The sequence below is a fragment of the Canis aureus genome, chromosome 18 (assembly GCF_053574225.1).
Source record: "Canis aureus isolate CA01 chromosome 18, VMU_Caureus_v.1.0, whole genome shotgun sequence".
In the NCBI taxonomy this organism is placed as follows: Eukaryota; Metazoa; Chordata; class Mammalia; order Carnivora; family Canidae; genus Canis; species Canis aureus.
In genome coordinates this window covers 3,772,367-3,789,676 of record NC_135628.1, presented here as the reverse complement: position 1 = coordinate 3,789,676, position 17,310 = coordinate 3,772,367, and the positions used below count along the sequence as shown (strand labels likewise).

Genomic DNA, 17,310 nt, shown 5'->3' with positions numbered 1-17,310 from the left:
GAGAGTGAACAGGCTGCAGATTAGTTGGCAAATGACTAAATGACTAGTGGTTTTTACACTGAGGGAGTCATAAACCCATGGAAAGTTTTGAGCAGGAAAGGGTAATGATCTGAATTTTGTTTTAAAGATCTTATTTATGAAAAAAAAAAGATTTTATTTATGTATTCATGAGAGACACAGAGAAAGAGGCAGAGACACAAATAGAGGGAGAAGCAGGCTCCCTGCGGGTAGCCTGATGCAGGACTCCATCCCAGGATCTCAGGATCACCACCTGAGTTGAGTCAAAGGCAGATGCTCAAACACTGAGGCACCCAGGTATCCCCTGAATTTTTTTTTTAGAAATTTATTTATTTTAGAGAGCACACTAGTGCAGGGAGGAGCAGAAAGAGAGAGAAACTTTTAGCAAACTCCTTGCTGAGCTCAGATCTCTATACGGGGTAGGACATGAGACTGATCTCATGACCCTGAAATCATGACCTGAGCCAAAACCAAGAGTTGAATGCTTAACCAAATGGGCCACTCAGGAACATACCTGAATTTAGTTTTAAAATGATGATTCATTGGATGGAACTGGAGGGTACTATGTTGAGTCAAATGAGTCACTCGGAGAAAGACAATTATAAAATGGTTTTACTCATATCTGGAATATAGGAAATAATGAAAGGGACTGTAAAGGAAGGGAGGAAGCTGAGTGGGGAAAAATTAGAGAGGAAGACAAACCTGAGAGACCCCTAACTCTGGGAAACAAAGGGTTGAGGAAGCAGAGGTGGGTGGGTGAATGAGGTAAAACTGGGTGACGGGCACTGAGGAGGGCATTGATGGGATGAGCACTGGGTGTTATGCTACATGTTGGCAAATTGCATTTAAGTAAAATTTTTAGAAATTTTTAAAAATTTAAAAAAATAATAAAATGATCATTCTGACTGCTTGGCTAAAATTAGACAGTAGGGGGCATGGGTGGAATCAGGAAATTGGTCAGAAAGGAATTGTAATGTAAGCAGCAAAGTTGTCGAGGCTTAGACCAAGGCTGGGAGCAGGACAGGTGGTGAGAAGTCATGAGAATTTGCATGTTTTGAAAGTAGAGCTGAGAAAATTTGGTGAAACATCATACATGAGGTGTATAAATCAAAGGCTTTAAGCTAGAGCAATGGGATTGGAATTGGCTGAGACAGGGGAAAGCTTGAAAAGCAACTGGTTTGTTTGAGAGTAGGAATCAGAAGACTGGTTTCAGATAAGTTAGATTTTAGCTGCCTCTTTGAGGTAGAGATTTTGTACAGATGCTTTTGATATCTGAGTCTGGTTTGGTAGGGGAGGTCCTGGATGGAAACGTAAATCGGAGTTATAATGCCATGGGACAAGATAAAGTCATCAAAGGAGTAACTGTAGATAGAAATGAGGACTAAGAAATGATCCAGTGACACTTTATAATATGTGGTCGGAGAATGGAGTAGATCTAACAAAAGAAGCTGAGAAGGAACATTAGCAGGGTGGGGCAGGGTCAGGACAGTAAGAGGTTAAGGAACCCAAGTAAATGAGCATTCCTCGTACTAAGCAGTGCTGAGGGACAGGTAAGATGAAAACTGAGCATTTACTAACAATAATAACAGTTATTATTACTTACAATAATAACAATGGAGAGCAGCATTGCCTCTTTTATGCTTTATTAGCAGAGTGGTTCAGAGAATGGAGAACACTTAGAAATAATGATTATAAACAATCGTTCTGAAGAATTTTGATATGGGGTACTGCCTAGGAGGTAGTAGAGCTTACAAATACTTCCAGTTTTGTTTATCTGGGGTTTTTAAAATTATTTTTTTTTAAGACAAGAGAAATAGTACATTGCTATGTTAATAAAATGATCCAGTATGAATGAAAAAATAGATTATGTGGAGAGTGGGGTGAAGGGTAGGGTTGAGTAGTGATTTCTGTAGATTAGAGGTAGGAATTCCCCAAAGTGGGAATTTAGCAAACAGTAGGAATCAGAAACCTACATATTTAAGCTGCTGTTTGAACCCTACAAAGGAAAGGAAGACATTTATCATTTATTTAAAATATGTTATTAAAAAAGTAAATGTATTTAAGTTTTTATTTAAGTTCCAGTTAACATACACTTTAATATTAGTTTCAGACATACACTATAGTGATTCAACACTTCCATTTATTACCCAGTGCTCATCATAACAAATGCATGCCTCAGGCCCATCACCTATTTAACCCATCCACCCATCTCCCCCTGGTACCATCAGTTGGTTCTCTATAGTTAAAAGTCTGTTTCTTGGTTTGTCTTTCTATCTCTGGAAAGGAAGAAGTTTAAACGCGTCAAATAGGCTAGTATTCTATTTTGTACTTTGCATCTCTAGTCACTGGAGGCATTTACCGCATTTCCTTTTTTGTGCTATTTTCATCAGATTTGATATCAGAGTGATGCTCGACTTATAAAGTCAGTTTGCAACCTGTCCAAATTTTTCTCTTGTTGAAGAATTACTTCCATTATCACAGCAACAGATAGAAATGAGTTTATATGTGGGAGAGGAGAAAGTTTCCTTAATCAGTTGAATCAGAAGAAGGATTATCCTTGAGAAAAACTGAGATATAATCTAGATAACTACTCTGTGCTCATTAAGTACTGATATGCTAAAAGGGTGTCCACCACTTGGACACTGCCTTTTCACTCTTTTTGTGTTCAGATAGCTAAAAATGCTGGTCTATCTTACCCTGGTCAGTCATAGTGATTAGGCCAGAGAACACTCACTCAAGCTGAATCAAAATTTCTATCTTGGGAATTAGGAAATTACACTTATTCTAGTATTGGCCAGTCTCTTAAATAATAACGTAACAGCTTGGAAAATGTGGAATAGCCATGTGTTATGGCATTTGAACTGTTCAAGCAAAAAAAAAAAAAAATCCATCCAGAAGTACATGGGAGATTATAGAACTATTAGGGAGTCAGAGTTGAAAGATGCAAAGAAAACTCATAAATGTAGAGAACATGTGATTCCCGTGACTGCCCATCGCTGTGTTCAGGCACATTTCTCAAGCCTGATCTAGTGTTCTACAAGGTATTTCGTATCATCATGGAATTAAGAAAGGAGTGGGAAACTGTGGCTAATGAGACAACACACTCATGCAGTAAGGGAAATTTTCAATAACACTGACATGGGAAGTAGAGGTACATAGATGGGAGGTCAAGTTTCAGTTGTGCCCAGAATTGGAAAGTTTTCAGTCAGGAAGTTGAGGACATAGGGGGTTTCCAGAGAGTAGTTAGGAGAATCCAAAAAGTGGCTGATGCTGGGGAAATACTGAGAAAGGAGAACCACAGAGAAGCCCTGGTGATTCAGTACTAGATTAGATGGAAGACAGGATGGTATTTTGGTGGGTAATGAATAGTAACAGATAATAAAAGCATGAACTTGCTAATTTTACAGTGGAACTGTTATAATTTTGTACTATTAGCAGAGTCTGACAATTATTGTGTAGTATAGTATTGTTAAAATTGGTCTCCCACGGTGTCCTAAGGAAATATCAGGCCCTTTAGTCTCCCTTACACTCACTTTCTGATTTCTGATGGAATAGCTTTGGGGGCAAAAACCAGAGGAAAAAAAAAAAAGAAAAAACAAAACAAAACAAACAAACAAATAAACAAAACAAAGACCAGAGTTTTAAAGGGTTCTAAAGGTTCTAAAGGATGGAAGGCTGAGCTCCAGTAATGGATGTGACTCCTCTCCAGAGGATTTCTCTAGTAAGTCAAAGCCAAATACCTAAAATAAACTCAATCTTGCAGAATTATTCAATCCACATTCTGAAATTTTTCACCTATGAACAGCTATGAGTTAGGAGAAACAGCCATTGATGTCTATTGCTGTTTGCTTGTATATTTACTATATCTAATAAAAAAGCTCTTCTTCCATTTTTATAGCCCAATATCAAGTATTAGGATGACCCATGGGAGTGAGCAAAAAAGAAATAAAATAGACTTTCTAAAGTAAATTGTTCCTCTAAATCATTCTTAGTAATTACCCTAGGGCAATTCATTTGGCATTTAATTAATTATTCAATATTTTATTTCAAGATCAAGCTTTGGACAATATAGCTTTGGGACCAAAAGAACTGGTATAACTTGCAACTCTGCCTTTTACTCTATAGTAAATGATAGAGGCCTTAGAAACTCAGGGTCATCATCTGTTAAAGAAGGTCATTTTCTATCTCACAGATTTTTTTCTCTGCAATTAATTCTCATACATATAATACACCTGACAAAGTGTCATCACCCAGAGTGACCTCTGATTAAATATTTGGTTCCTTTTCTCACTTCTTAAACAGCAGCCAGTGGTCATGGGTACCACAGACATTTCATTATGGGTAGGGCTGACCGCTGCTATGCCCACACTATTTAGAGTGGTCAATCATTTTGAGAAGAGATAAGTGTTATGTACCCATTTATTTGAACTTTCAGTATTTATAATGCTTGGGAGACAGATGATACTGTAGAAAGGAAAATAATTATCTTTATTTTTTCATCACAGTTCAAAAATCCCTAAAGTCATTCCTCGTTTCCTTGAACAAGAACATGTTATTATGCCTATTCTTTTAAAGATATTCCAAAGCTTAGAGATTCTCTTTCAGTGAGCACACTCCAACTTGTTAATTATGTGCTTCTTGTTCTTGCAGTTATTTTTAATATTTTTCTAACAGCTGACTATTCAAATATATCTCACTCTCTTGGTATAGTTATTAAAAGAAAATAATCTGAGATTATGATCACAGATACATATGAACTAGGAACTGAAAGACATGGCAAATATAATTGGCAAGACATTTGCCTCACCTTTTCACAAATCAAAAAAGCCATGCTTATTGCTCCTAAATTGACTTAGTTCCATATTAAAATCAGAGAAAGTAACCAAGTCAGGTTTCCTTTTCATTATGCAATGCTCAATGATGTTTTACAAATCTGAAAGCTTTACCTTTTTGTACATTTGCTATATGAATTAAACATTAACAAGAAAAAAAATTAGCTTAAAGCCTAGAAAAAGGTCAATATATTCTCCAGGGAAAACTGAAGGTTATCTTATATTTCTATAGCTCTCTAATTCACCACTTAAGCAATGCAGATGGAATATTGACACAGCCATGTGGGAAGAAGTCAAGAGCAGTTCTCCTTAATCTCTTAATATGAATTCCCCCAATCTTAACCTTATTGTTAGGATTTAGGCCCTTTGACAGCACCTTTTACAAAGTGTTGTTTTACGTATTTTTTGAGTAGATAATTCCATTATGTTTTACTCATTGATGAACATTTTAACCACAGTTACAAATAACTAAGACTGTAGCTTCACTTTTGCATTCATAAATTGCACTAGACTGACTTGCATTTCTAAAGTCCAGGTTCGAAAGATGGATATAAAATTAATCTTAGCACCTATGACAGAAATTAAACTACCAGAACAGTAAAATGATTCCTTTTTGTCAAAATAACATGTGTAGAAAAACCATCTGAGGAAAATCCATATTTGAAAACTCGAAGAGAAGTTTGTAATATTATTAGGCTAATGACTTCTTTCAATATTTGAATTTTAAAGCCATGAGTATAAAAGGATGACTCATAGGTTTGAAAATGGCTTGTGCTTTCACTCTACTCAGAATTGGCACTGAAACAAAGTGGCAAAAATGTCTAACATTTCAGGCTATTATCTCTTCAAAAATCTTAATAAAATTGACTCATAGGAGATATTTTCTTTGTAAACATTATGTAGCTACTTTTTTCTATTAAACATGATAGCAAATATGGGTTGTCATAACTAGGTCATTACATTTTTGGCCAATTATAAAATGTTAGTAGTTAGTACTTTTTCTCTGATACTTTCCTAATTCACTGAACCATTCAGAATATAAAATTTGAATTAATTAAACACACAATTAATGAACCAGACAATTCAATGAGAAGTTTATAACCATACGGTATCTCCAACTTTCCCACTTAAGGTCATATCTCCCATTAGTCATTGATAAGAAAATAACCTTGGTGGGGGGTGGGGGGCTGCCTGGGTAGCTCAGCTGGTTGAGCGTCCAACTCTTGATTTTGGCTTGGGTCAGATCTCCAAGTCCTGGGATCTGTCCTGAGTGAAGCACTGCACCTGGCTCCACTCCCAGGACAAAATCTGCTTGTCCCTCTCCCTCTGCTCCTCCCCCTACTTGTTTTCACTTTCTCTCTCTCTCTCTCTCTCTCTCATTCTCTCTCTCTCAAATAAATAAATAAATGAAGCCTTAAAAAAAAGAAAAAAGAAAATAACCTTGGTAGTAAGGAGATGATATGTTTAACGATCTCAACTGAGTGCCTTTTTGAAAAGATAAACACTGGGAAAACATCTTAAAATGTACTACGGACGAGACATTTTGGTTCAGAGACTGTAGAATTTAATCCATAGGATGATAGAAAATTGCGATTAAAAGGAAGAAATAGGTCATATAATGAAATAATACTTAGAATTTCCAAAGAGGCAAAGATTATTACTACTTACATTATAGTCCCTGTGTTTCCAAACATACTACACTCAATGATAACAAAAGAAGAAAATTAGACCCAGACCCTTTCACATGTACTGAATTGTTGATGTTAAGAGTAATTAGTATCAAAAAATCTGCTCAGAGTCTTGAATTCTAAGCTAAACAACAGTAAAGTAATTGGATTGGATGTAGAGCTTTCAACCAGAGGGAAATGTATTTCTGAAGAAGAACATTGTACAAACTGAAAATAAAAAACAATTAGATAAGTCAAAACACAGGACACTTAACACAAACATGCCAGATTGTTTTTATTCAGTTAGATATTTCATACCTAGTAAATATGCTGGTTTACTAAATGCTGTACTTTTGAATCGACTGATGTAAATAAAATTTCATGATGTTCAGTAGTCATGATTTGCAATAAAATAATGATTAAAGTAGTAAGTGTATATAAACAATATTAAAGGAGCAACTCTGGTTCTATATCAGAGTTTGAACCAGGTAATCATTTCTAGTCAACTTAAAATTCCATTGGATGTAAAATATGTTTTAAAAAAGCAAGAAAAAAGAAAGCCATGAGAGTACTGGAAAATAAAAAAAGGGTGCATTCTGAGGAATTCAAAGTTGGGGGAATTTCTATAAGATAAAAATAAAATGGTATGATATCATTGGGTAAAAAAGCAAAGGGAATTACATCCAGCAAACCTACAGCATGGTTCAGTCTTCGCTGCTATGAACATGGAGGTGGTTTTTGGCTTGGTCAGGGTAGCTCTAGCTTTATCTCTAGTGAAGCTTGGGTTTCTGATTTTTTTTTTATTCTTGGCTAAAATAAGTGCAATTAAATTTATGATTTGATTTTTAAGATATGAAACTTCATAGGGGATGCCAGGCACTGGTCTGCAACCCGCCTAAACCATCTGATAAGCCTTGATCGATTCTTTAAAGGATCTTAAATACTGTGGTCCTTTATTGGAATTCTTCCAAAGGCAAGATTCCTCACAAGGAACTTGATGGGTTCAAGTCAAGAGAGGCAATATGGTCCTGGGTGTGCAAAAGAAATGGCCCTCGGTGTGTCACATTGTGGAACGTCTTTAGGAAGTCCAATGCCTGCTTGCGTTGTTTTTTTCTTGCTGAATCCAATCCTTTGTGTTTAAATAAAAGCCCTATGTGAAAATACTCTGCAGAGTCTGGTGACTACTTTCCAAGAGTAGAGAAAATAATCAAGCTGCACAAAGGAGAAACTGTAGGTTTTAAAAATTAACTGATGCCTGGATCTCATTCCCAAGATTCTTTAATTGGCTTGGTGTAGAACCTGGATCTCAGGAGGTTTAGAAGCGCCAGAGGTGATTCTACTATGGTGTTTATGGCTGAGAACCACTGGTCTGAACAAAGATCAGAGGTATTCATAAGGGGAATCTTCAGGAAAATAAAGATAATTAATAAAAAAATAGCATTTGGTAAAGCTGGAACATCAGACTCTTCCCTGCCCCAGCTCTATGGAAAGGTGAAAATCTTGAGCTTCTTTCTGGCCTAGGCAGTGTGTTCTTTTTGTTTGTTTTTCACAGACTACAGCATCTGAGAAAAATCCTGCTCTTGCTCTTGAATATTACCAGTGGATAAATAACTGTTAGATAACAGAAAATTGTGTGTCTAGAAACTGTTTCAGAATGTAGCTTCATAAAAGATGCTGTTTTAGATGAAAAAGAATCCATACTCTAGCAAGCTTCATCAATGCAGTGCATAGCATCTCAGTACTTTTGGACTAAATGGGATCAAAGAGATAATTTATACCATTTTCTCATTATAATTAATGTGCCCAATAAAGAGTCCCTTACCTAAGGAACCAAAAAATTAATTTTGTCAAATTATGTTGGTCTCACATGGAAGGAACTGAAAAGTTGGGCTCAGACCTAACTAAGGCTACAGCAGAGAACAGGGCTATTTTTCTTATTTTTTTGCTATGCATATTTTCCTTTCCACATGAATTTAAATAGGAATTTACTGAGTAGATTATTATAAATTTCTAATATTTATCTGCTTCACAGAGATTAGAAGCACATATTACTTGGAGCAAACTTACTAGTTTTTAAAAATAACTAAAAACGTAACTTCCCAGTTATTTTTGTATGGCATACAAATAATCAAATACAAAAACTATCACAATTAGGGAATTATCTGCTAGATAATAACTATTTCTTTTAAAAATTATTTCATAGACCATTGCTACTATGGACTGAATGTTGGTGTCCCCCTAAATTCATATGTTGAAACCTACCAATTTGATGGTATCAGAATTAGGAGGTGGGCCTTTGGGAAATAATTAGGATTAGATGAGGTCATGAGAGTGGAGCCTTCATGAATGGGAGTAATGTTTGCATAAGAATCAAGGAAGAGCTTGCTTCATTTCAATCTCTGTCATGTGACGGTACAACCAGACAACAGCCTTCTAGGAACCAGGAAGCAGGCTTTCGAGAGAACCAGGCCATGCTGGCACCCTGATCTCAAATGTCAGCCTCCAGAGCTGTGAGACACAAATTTCTGTTGTTTATAAGCCACCCAGATTAAAGTAATTTGTCAAACTGAGTCAAGACACTTGCTATTTTTCCCTTTTCTCCCTTACCTTTTTTTTCAAGCTGGATAATAGCTGCATCCTTTTAAAACCATTGATTTTGTTTCCTTTTACTTTACTAAGCAAGCATAAGTTTAAATAAGCACAGTTGAGATAATTAGTTTTTAGAATCAAAAAGAGAATAAAAGAAAGACATGTAGGTAAACATGTCTGTATCTTCTATACATTAATTTTTATCTTAAAATCTTATATCTTAAACAAGTAAAAAGCAAAATAAAGGGGGGTTTTAAATATAAAATGATATCTTTAATTCTTGTAGCAGGAATAGTCAATAAATGAATAGATTTAATTAGGGAAACATTATACTTTTCAAGAACAGAAAGTCTTAGTTTCATTATTTTTTTAACTAGTAAATATTATCCAGCTAAAGATAAAACTTCACTATCAATATCACTTGCCTAATTTTCCTAAATTATATGTTTGGGGAGAATGTTAAGATTATTGGAAATAATTTCAAAATTTGTGTATTGGTCTTAGATGGCACTTGCTAATAAGATAGCTTCCACAAATAGATTAGAAATCTAAACAAGAAGAAGGAGAAAACAGTAAATGCCATAGAGAAGGTCAAAAGTAAGAAGTAGACCTTGTAGATTAGCAGCACAATCCCTCTTTGCCCTGAAATATCTTTTATTGAAATAATTAAACCATCACTGCTGTTTTGGGGCATTATTAAGATTGCTCTTTGGGGTTAAGTGTCAGGGAGTAAGATTAAATGAATATGACAACAAACTCACAGTCCCATCCACTGTTCCAAACTGCAATAAGTCATTTTAGAACCAATCCAACATTGCAATGTCTAATTGAGTCAGAATTTAGTAACATGAGCCAACTCAAGAACTTCCAGAGCAAAAGAACCAATCATGAAATAATACTTATTAACTGAATCAGACAGAGAAAAACAACCTATCAGGCTGGAAACATCACAACACAATTATTCCGAAATTATCACCTACATTTACAGATCTAGGCCAGCTGAATAATCATGTTAAATAGAATCTGAAATGTTAATATTATGTCTCATTATTCATTGATTCTCTCCTAGCTGAAGGGCCATAACAAAGGAGAGGAAAACATAGAGACTATGTTTTAAAATATTAAGGCGGACACTTTCTTTCACTGAATATAAAAAAATAAGACATTTGTTATTGAATACAAAGTAGGTAAGTGAATCCTAGGACAGTTAAGCTTCCTTCCTCCTACAGCTTGCAATAACTGCTTTGCTTTTCAGATTGGCAAAGCATTGTTTCGTTTCTGGGCAAATTGCAGCCCTCACTTCCTTTATGCTAAGGTTCATATTTTTTGTCCATATCATGATGCTAAACAGAAGATGATGTCTCAGAGATAAATATTATTTTCATTAAATGAATTAAAACTGCCATTCACAAACATACAACCAATATTACCAAAAGAAAAAATGTAAACATTCAGAGAAATAATTCAACTTCTCATTTTCAGAAAGCTCTTCAGAATTCTTCTTTTACAAGCCACTAGATAAAGTCATAATAAATTAGAACCACTCTGCTTAATATTCACTTCATCGCCTAAATTTCATTTTGCCTGGAACAAAGCTTGAACATATCTTTCAATATATTAGAGAACGACAAAAGAAGCATCATTTGGGGTGGGATGGGACCCTGTGACTTATATCTAAAAACTAAAATGTTAGATATAGATCTATTCTCCTTGGTTAGTTCTGGAAAATAATCCATAAATTTTGCCCATAAGGAATTTAATTCATGTTCACACCTTTACATAGAGTCTTCAGTTGGTTCTTTATTTTATATGAAATGTTTTCATGTAGTATAAAAGTAGGAAGAAATTGATACTATTATACTTGAATACTTGAATGGCATTCAACTGGTAGTGTTTTAGTTCTGTCAAATGCTCTCTAGGTTGTCTGAGTGGCCTGTCTTGTAGTACTTTTGTCATTCCTTTCACCTTTTTTTTTTTTTATTTTTTAATTCAGCAATCATATGTCTGCTAGGTGGTAAGGTAACACAGGATCCAATTTCTGAATCATTGAATATTATTCTCTACAAACCATTTATTACTTATTTAGGGCCTCAAATAAACTATATGGACAAAGCATATGGTCAATAAACAGAAAACCAGACTATTTCTACTTGAGGCTTTGGTCTACAACCTCTATTTAGACCCACGCATGACTGGATGACACAGAACTTTTAATTCTGAGGACAGTGAGCTGAGAATAAAAATAGACAATATGGCTTCTTTTGCTATTTCTTTCCAAATATACACCTGGATTTTAGCTCTGCATATTTCACCACCATGTTGGTGAGAAAAGATTTGTTTGAGAAGAGCTTACAATCCCTAAAGAACATGCAACTGTTAAGAATACAGCCAGCAAATATTTGGTCTTTGCCTTGCACAGGACTGGCCTTTGGCTTTTGCCCTTGACACCAGAGCTCTGAAGAAGGAGGATTGGTCTGGTCTCAGTGTTGCTCACTTCCAAGATGGCATGGAAGGAAGGGTCTCAATAGGCAGACAAGAGTAATGCTGAATCTCCCAAGCTTCCCGTTGTCCTAAGTGTCTAGGAAAAACAAGTTTCCTAAGAGGCTAAGGCACACATGAACAGCAGGTCCTAGTACTTGAATAATTGAGAGACATACTCCTATTTGGAGGTTGAACAAGGGAGGACTGGGAGAAAGGGAGAATGTGAGCTTCCCTATAGGCTTACGGACTATGGAGATTTTTACAAAGTGCTATTGTGGTTTCATTGGGAAGGAGGGGCTGAAGTGATATTCCTGGAAAAGTTAGTAAAGGCTTCAACTAAGTGGAGAAACTCCAGAACAGGCATCCCAGGTGTACCCAGTGATGCCCTGGATCAGATCTGAGTATCTCAGCAAACAGATCTACCAACTAGAGACATCCCTTCCAATCTATTTACTATTATACTTTCACCCTAGTGTGTAATAACTCTCCTCTTGCTTCCGCATGCTCCCTTGTTGGAAACTAGTTTATAAATCAAAAATAAAAACCACGGTAACTTCATCTAGTTGACATTAATTTGTGGCACTGCCTTTTCCTTGGACAGACATTTAATTTGCATTTCATTATCTTTCCCCTTGAAAATCATAGGGAGTGCAGACTTACAGAGGAGACCCAGAATATTCAAAACAGCTTTGGCATTATTGTGAATGGGATTGTGAGACCATTAGACCCACTGTCTCTCTCTTTTTTTTTTTTTTGAATGGATTTTTAGCTTATTTTTTTTAATAAATTAATTTTTTATTGGTGTTCACACAATTTACCAACATACAACTGTCTCAATTCTGCCTTCTGGTCTTGCCCCCTGGACATTACTGCATGTAAAAATGAAATGAGGGATAGATTGAATCAGGAAATCTCAGTTCATACTTTGGGCCTTACAGATTTGGAATTTAGGAAAACTGTGTCCTTCTTCTGTCAAGCTCAGTTTTCTGCTGTGATTATCTCTCACAAAGTTGTCATGATTATCAAATAAAAGAAACTTATATGAAAATTTATATCAACATAAGCTATTTTACTATTAATAGAATTCAAGATACTGTCACTTTTTTCCTGAGCTCATTTTGGGAATTGGGTTTATAAAGGTAATGGGAATTTTGCAAGTTAGATGAAAGATGGAATTGAGCAGAGGATTTGGATATAGGCGGGTAAGATTACAAATATATTGTACTTAAGACTTCACTAAAATGTTAAATGTAGTCCTGTATTCTATTTCTAAAAAAAAAAAAAAAAAAAAAAAAAAAAAAAAAAAGTAAGAAGGAAAACAAAGAATACCAGCAGTAATTACAGCATTTTCACAATCTTTAATAAAAAGTATACATCTCCATAGGGTGAATCTTGGCTTTGAACTAATTGTATTTTGTTCACAGGTTTTTTAAAATGTAAAATATATTAAAGAACAGAACTATGTTTAAATATACTATGAATATCTACCACAAATGGAGCAAAGCGCTACAGGCAGGCAGGAGTCACAAAATTATATGAATGTATCAAAACGTTAATTGAATGTTTCTGTTTCTACATATAATGAAAAGAATAGTGTGTCTTTTCAGGCCTACCCTTTTTTTTTTTTTTTTTTAAAGAGGACAGTATCCATCAGTTAAATAAAAATTTACATAGAATTACCCACTTAAGTGTAATCTTCACTAGAAATATACAGAAAACAGAGTCGGATATTAATAATGATACATATATTGAGACTTATCTGCTGCATACTTATGAGTAATTATACTCTTTCACAAAATATAACTCATTAATATCACTCTCTCATACTATCTTCTAGTTGTTTACTCTGAAGCACTAAAATATCTTAGATATGATAACTCATTATCAATTTCTGAACTTATAAAGACATTTGATGGCCTGACCATTCAAAACATAGAGATTAGCAAGTACAAATATATCCAAATATCAACTCCAGTTTTGATATCTGTAATATGGAAGTATTAGTAAATAACATGACAAATAAACAATCTGTGACATATTTATTTGTTCTCAGTATTCTCTGATGTGACATATCTTTATTTATATATATATATATATATATATAACAAATATACTTACATAATAAATACATTGTAAATATAAATACATGGTAAATAAATATATTATCCTTATCTTCCCCAGTTATCATTAAAAATCAAAAGAAAAAGATGTTACCCTAATAATATCTTGTAAAATTATCTCAACTATAAAGCAATAGCCAAAATACTAGTTTCATATTTAAAAACTATCCTATTTTCCTCCACTAGAAACCATCATAACCTCATATTATGAACAAATCACAGGTCATCCTGTGGGATTTGGAATTACACTTCCCATAACGGATTGATGTAGTGTATCCACGTTGACAGCCAGCAGGCACAGGTGGCTTTTCCAAAGGACAAATTACAGGAATCTCTGCAGGACATTCAGTCCAGAACTCTGTTTTTCTTGAAGCAACACCAATATGAAGCTAGTGTTGAAACTGGTCAGAACCACATAAAATACTATTAACTGTTGATAACAGTCACAAAGTTATAAGGCATAGATCTCTGGATCATGTTTCCCAATTCAAGAAATATACATTCCCATGACAGAATGTGGTCACTACTTGGAGTTCTGAAGTTGAGAGTCTCACATGACTTTTGCAAAGCAGAAGAGTTGAGGGACAAGGAGGCTTTCGAAAATCACCTGTCAAAGCAGCAGATTTCCAGATATAAACAACTTTGGTCCAGGATTCCAGAACAAAGACCCTGAGTTCTCAGAGCTACTAACTGTCACACATTTCTTCTTTGGGTTATTATTAGATTTCAAAATTTTCTCTTAGTTTAGTAGATTGTTAATTTTCAAGGACAACAAGTTAAGATTTTTTCCCCCTTTAATTCTAATTCTGCTATCCAAAGATGATCTTTGCTGTTTTGACAAAATCTGACTGATAAGATAAAGGACAAAGCAGAGGAGTTTTATTTTAAGAGAAGAAAATGGAGACCTCTTCTCAGTGTCACTTTCTGAGTCATCCAGAAGGAAGAATTCAGGTAGAGCTTGGGTTTGGGGGTTTTTCTTTTTTCTTAATAGAACTAGGAAAAATAGTTGGAAGCCTAAGCAGAGCATTTCAAGGGTTATTAATGAGTCTACTTATTTTCCATTACAGTTCTACGTTGTGTTCTTTCCTGAGTCTTAAATACTTTCACATAGCTATTGTCCCAAACGATAACTGAAACCACTATAGAAAAACCAAGATCACATAAGAAGCTGAAGATGCACTCCAGATTCATTCATCTCTATGTTCACCAGGCTCACTAGTTCTTCAATTCAGAAACCTGAGTTTGGGGTGAAACCTCAGCCTGTGGACTCTGAAATTTGGCCTAAATTTGTTAATCTTGATGCCAGTGCTGTCTGAAAGGAACGACTGAGGAAGATCTTGAAAGCCAAACAAAGCCTCCACTGTACCTTTACAGTCCCACCTCCCCTTCTCCCCAACCCCAATCCCTTACTGAAACTAAATTGTCCAAGCAGTGTTTGCTAAAATAAGACCCTGGTCCTGCTTTTTGTCCCATAATCCATGGAACTTAAGTTTCTCCATACTTTGTGAGAATGTGAACAGTGCCTAATTCTTGGAACAAACTGAACTTCAAATAACTTTCCTCTATCTATCTTATGAAATATTTGAACTATTTGCTCCCTTCAGAACACTGATTTTAGAACATTTGCAACATTTTAATGAAGATTTGAGCTTTGTTGTCTTTTCTCTTTCATGACTATTAGATGTCAATGGAAGGGGTAGAGTAGTGTATATGATTTTTCTAAGAATGGAACATACTGATAGAGACAGCTTCATGAGTTTGAATTACTGTTGTTGCTTAGGGCAGCTTGAATGGGAGATATTGAAGCTGCCATACAATAAATGTGTTAATATTCATAGAATACTCTAGTTCTTCATTGTCCAATATGATATCCACCAGTCACATGTGGAGTACAACTATGGAACTATATTAAAAACTTTTTTTTAAATTTTTAACAGATATTGAAGCAATGCACATTTTTTCTGTTAAACAAAGCTCTATTGTTTTGTTAGTATTATACTTCACTTTTACCACTGCATTACACAAAATATTACATTGCCGTGCAAGTACATGGCATTTCTACTGTCTCATTACTACTTTCTTAAAAGCAACTGTATGTTCAAATACTGTATATTGGGTAATTAAAATATTTTAACTCTGCCACCTGTTATTTTTAAGGTGTTACTATAGCTATTAAAAATTTCAAGGGCAGGCGATTCCTGGGTGGTTCAGCGGTTTAGCACCTGCTTTAGGCCCAAGGCCTGATCCTAGAGTCCCGGGATTGAGTCCCATGTCGGGCTCCTTTCAGGGATCCTGCTTCACCCTCTGCCTGTGTCTCTGCCTCTCTTTCTCTCTCTCTCTCTCTCTCTCTCTCTCTCTCTCTCCCTCTGTCTCTCATGAATAAATAAATAAAATCTTAAAAAAAATTTCAAGTAGTTTATAGTGGCTCTCATTACATATATATTGGTTAATATATAAATACTGCTACTTTGACTCGGTCAGTATTGATGTCAGCAATATGAAATTATACTTAGCCTGGATATGCCTTTGGATATGAAACTTGCTTCATGAATGAAGGTCCTTTGGGACTCTAGGTGATGGCTAAAGCAAACCACTATTTTACTTCTCTAAATCCTTACTGTGGCTCAAGTTGTCATGGGCTCTTTGTTAATAGATAGTGAGAAAAACAATTGAGGAAGATAAATAATGTGTGAAATGTTGGTAATGGTAAGCAAATCTGAGAAAGAAAAATAACTTCTCTCCTTACGTAGTTTGCCCTTAACTATATTTTAAAGACAGGCTACTATACAGATATCATAATGCTGGGTTTAGTCCTGAAAGTGGTTAATACTCATTCAATATTTTTTTTTTGTTAGTGCTTACTGTGTGCCAGGCATTATGAAAACATTTGAAAAGAAATAAGTAAGAAATGGCCCCAACTTACACAAATTTTACAGACAAAATAAGAGATATATAAACCTACAATAGCAAAATTGTGTGAATGGATCTTAGTAGGTATTTCCACAAGTCATGCTGAGTAATAAAAAGAGCAAGTAGCTATTTCTACTTGCACTTGGGGCAGCTGGTAAGCTAGGAATATCACAGGTAATACATGCAGGGGTTTTGTTTTGCTCCAATTAAAACAAAAAAAATGAATTTTTCTAGGCAATGACAAATCACAGACAACAGTTCATTTTTCTTTTTTTAAGGTTTTATTTATTTATTTATTTATGAGAGATACAGAGAGAGAGAGAGAGGCAAAGACATAGGCAGAGGGAGAAGCAGGCTCCCTGCAGGGAGCCCATGTGGGACTTGATCCCGGACCCTGGGAGCATGACCTGAGCCAAAGGCAGATGCTCAACCACTGTGCTACCCAGGTGTCCATTATTCTTATGATGTTCTTGATAGGAGTAGGCATCAGCAGCAATGTTATTTCCTAGTATATATGTTTATATACATTGTGCATTTTTTAATGTGAATTTAAATGTGGCTTAGTGGTTTCCAGTTTCCTGAATGTTGACACAAGGCCTTTCATTTCCTGAGAATTTCCAACTTGAAAGGAATTTAGATATCAGGAATACAATACATTCTTATCTACCTGCTTTTTGGCAAGTTTCATTTTAG

General features: G+C 35.2%; 1 long non-coding RNA gene across 1 annotated transcript in view; it reads right to left on the bottom strand.

The window, feature by feature from the left end:
- Positions 1 to 17,310, bottom strand: part of LOC144288505 (uncharacterized) — a 683,266-nt gene that overhangs the window by 287,034 nt on the left and 378,922 nt on the right. The window lies entirely within an intron of this gene.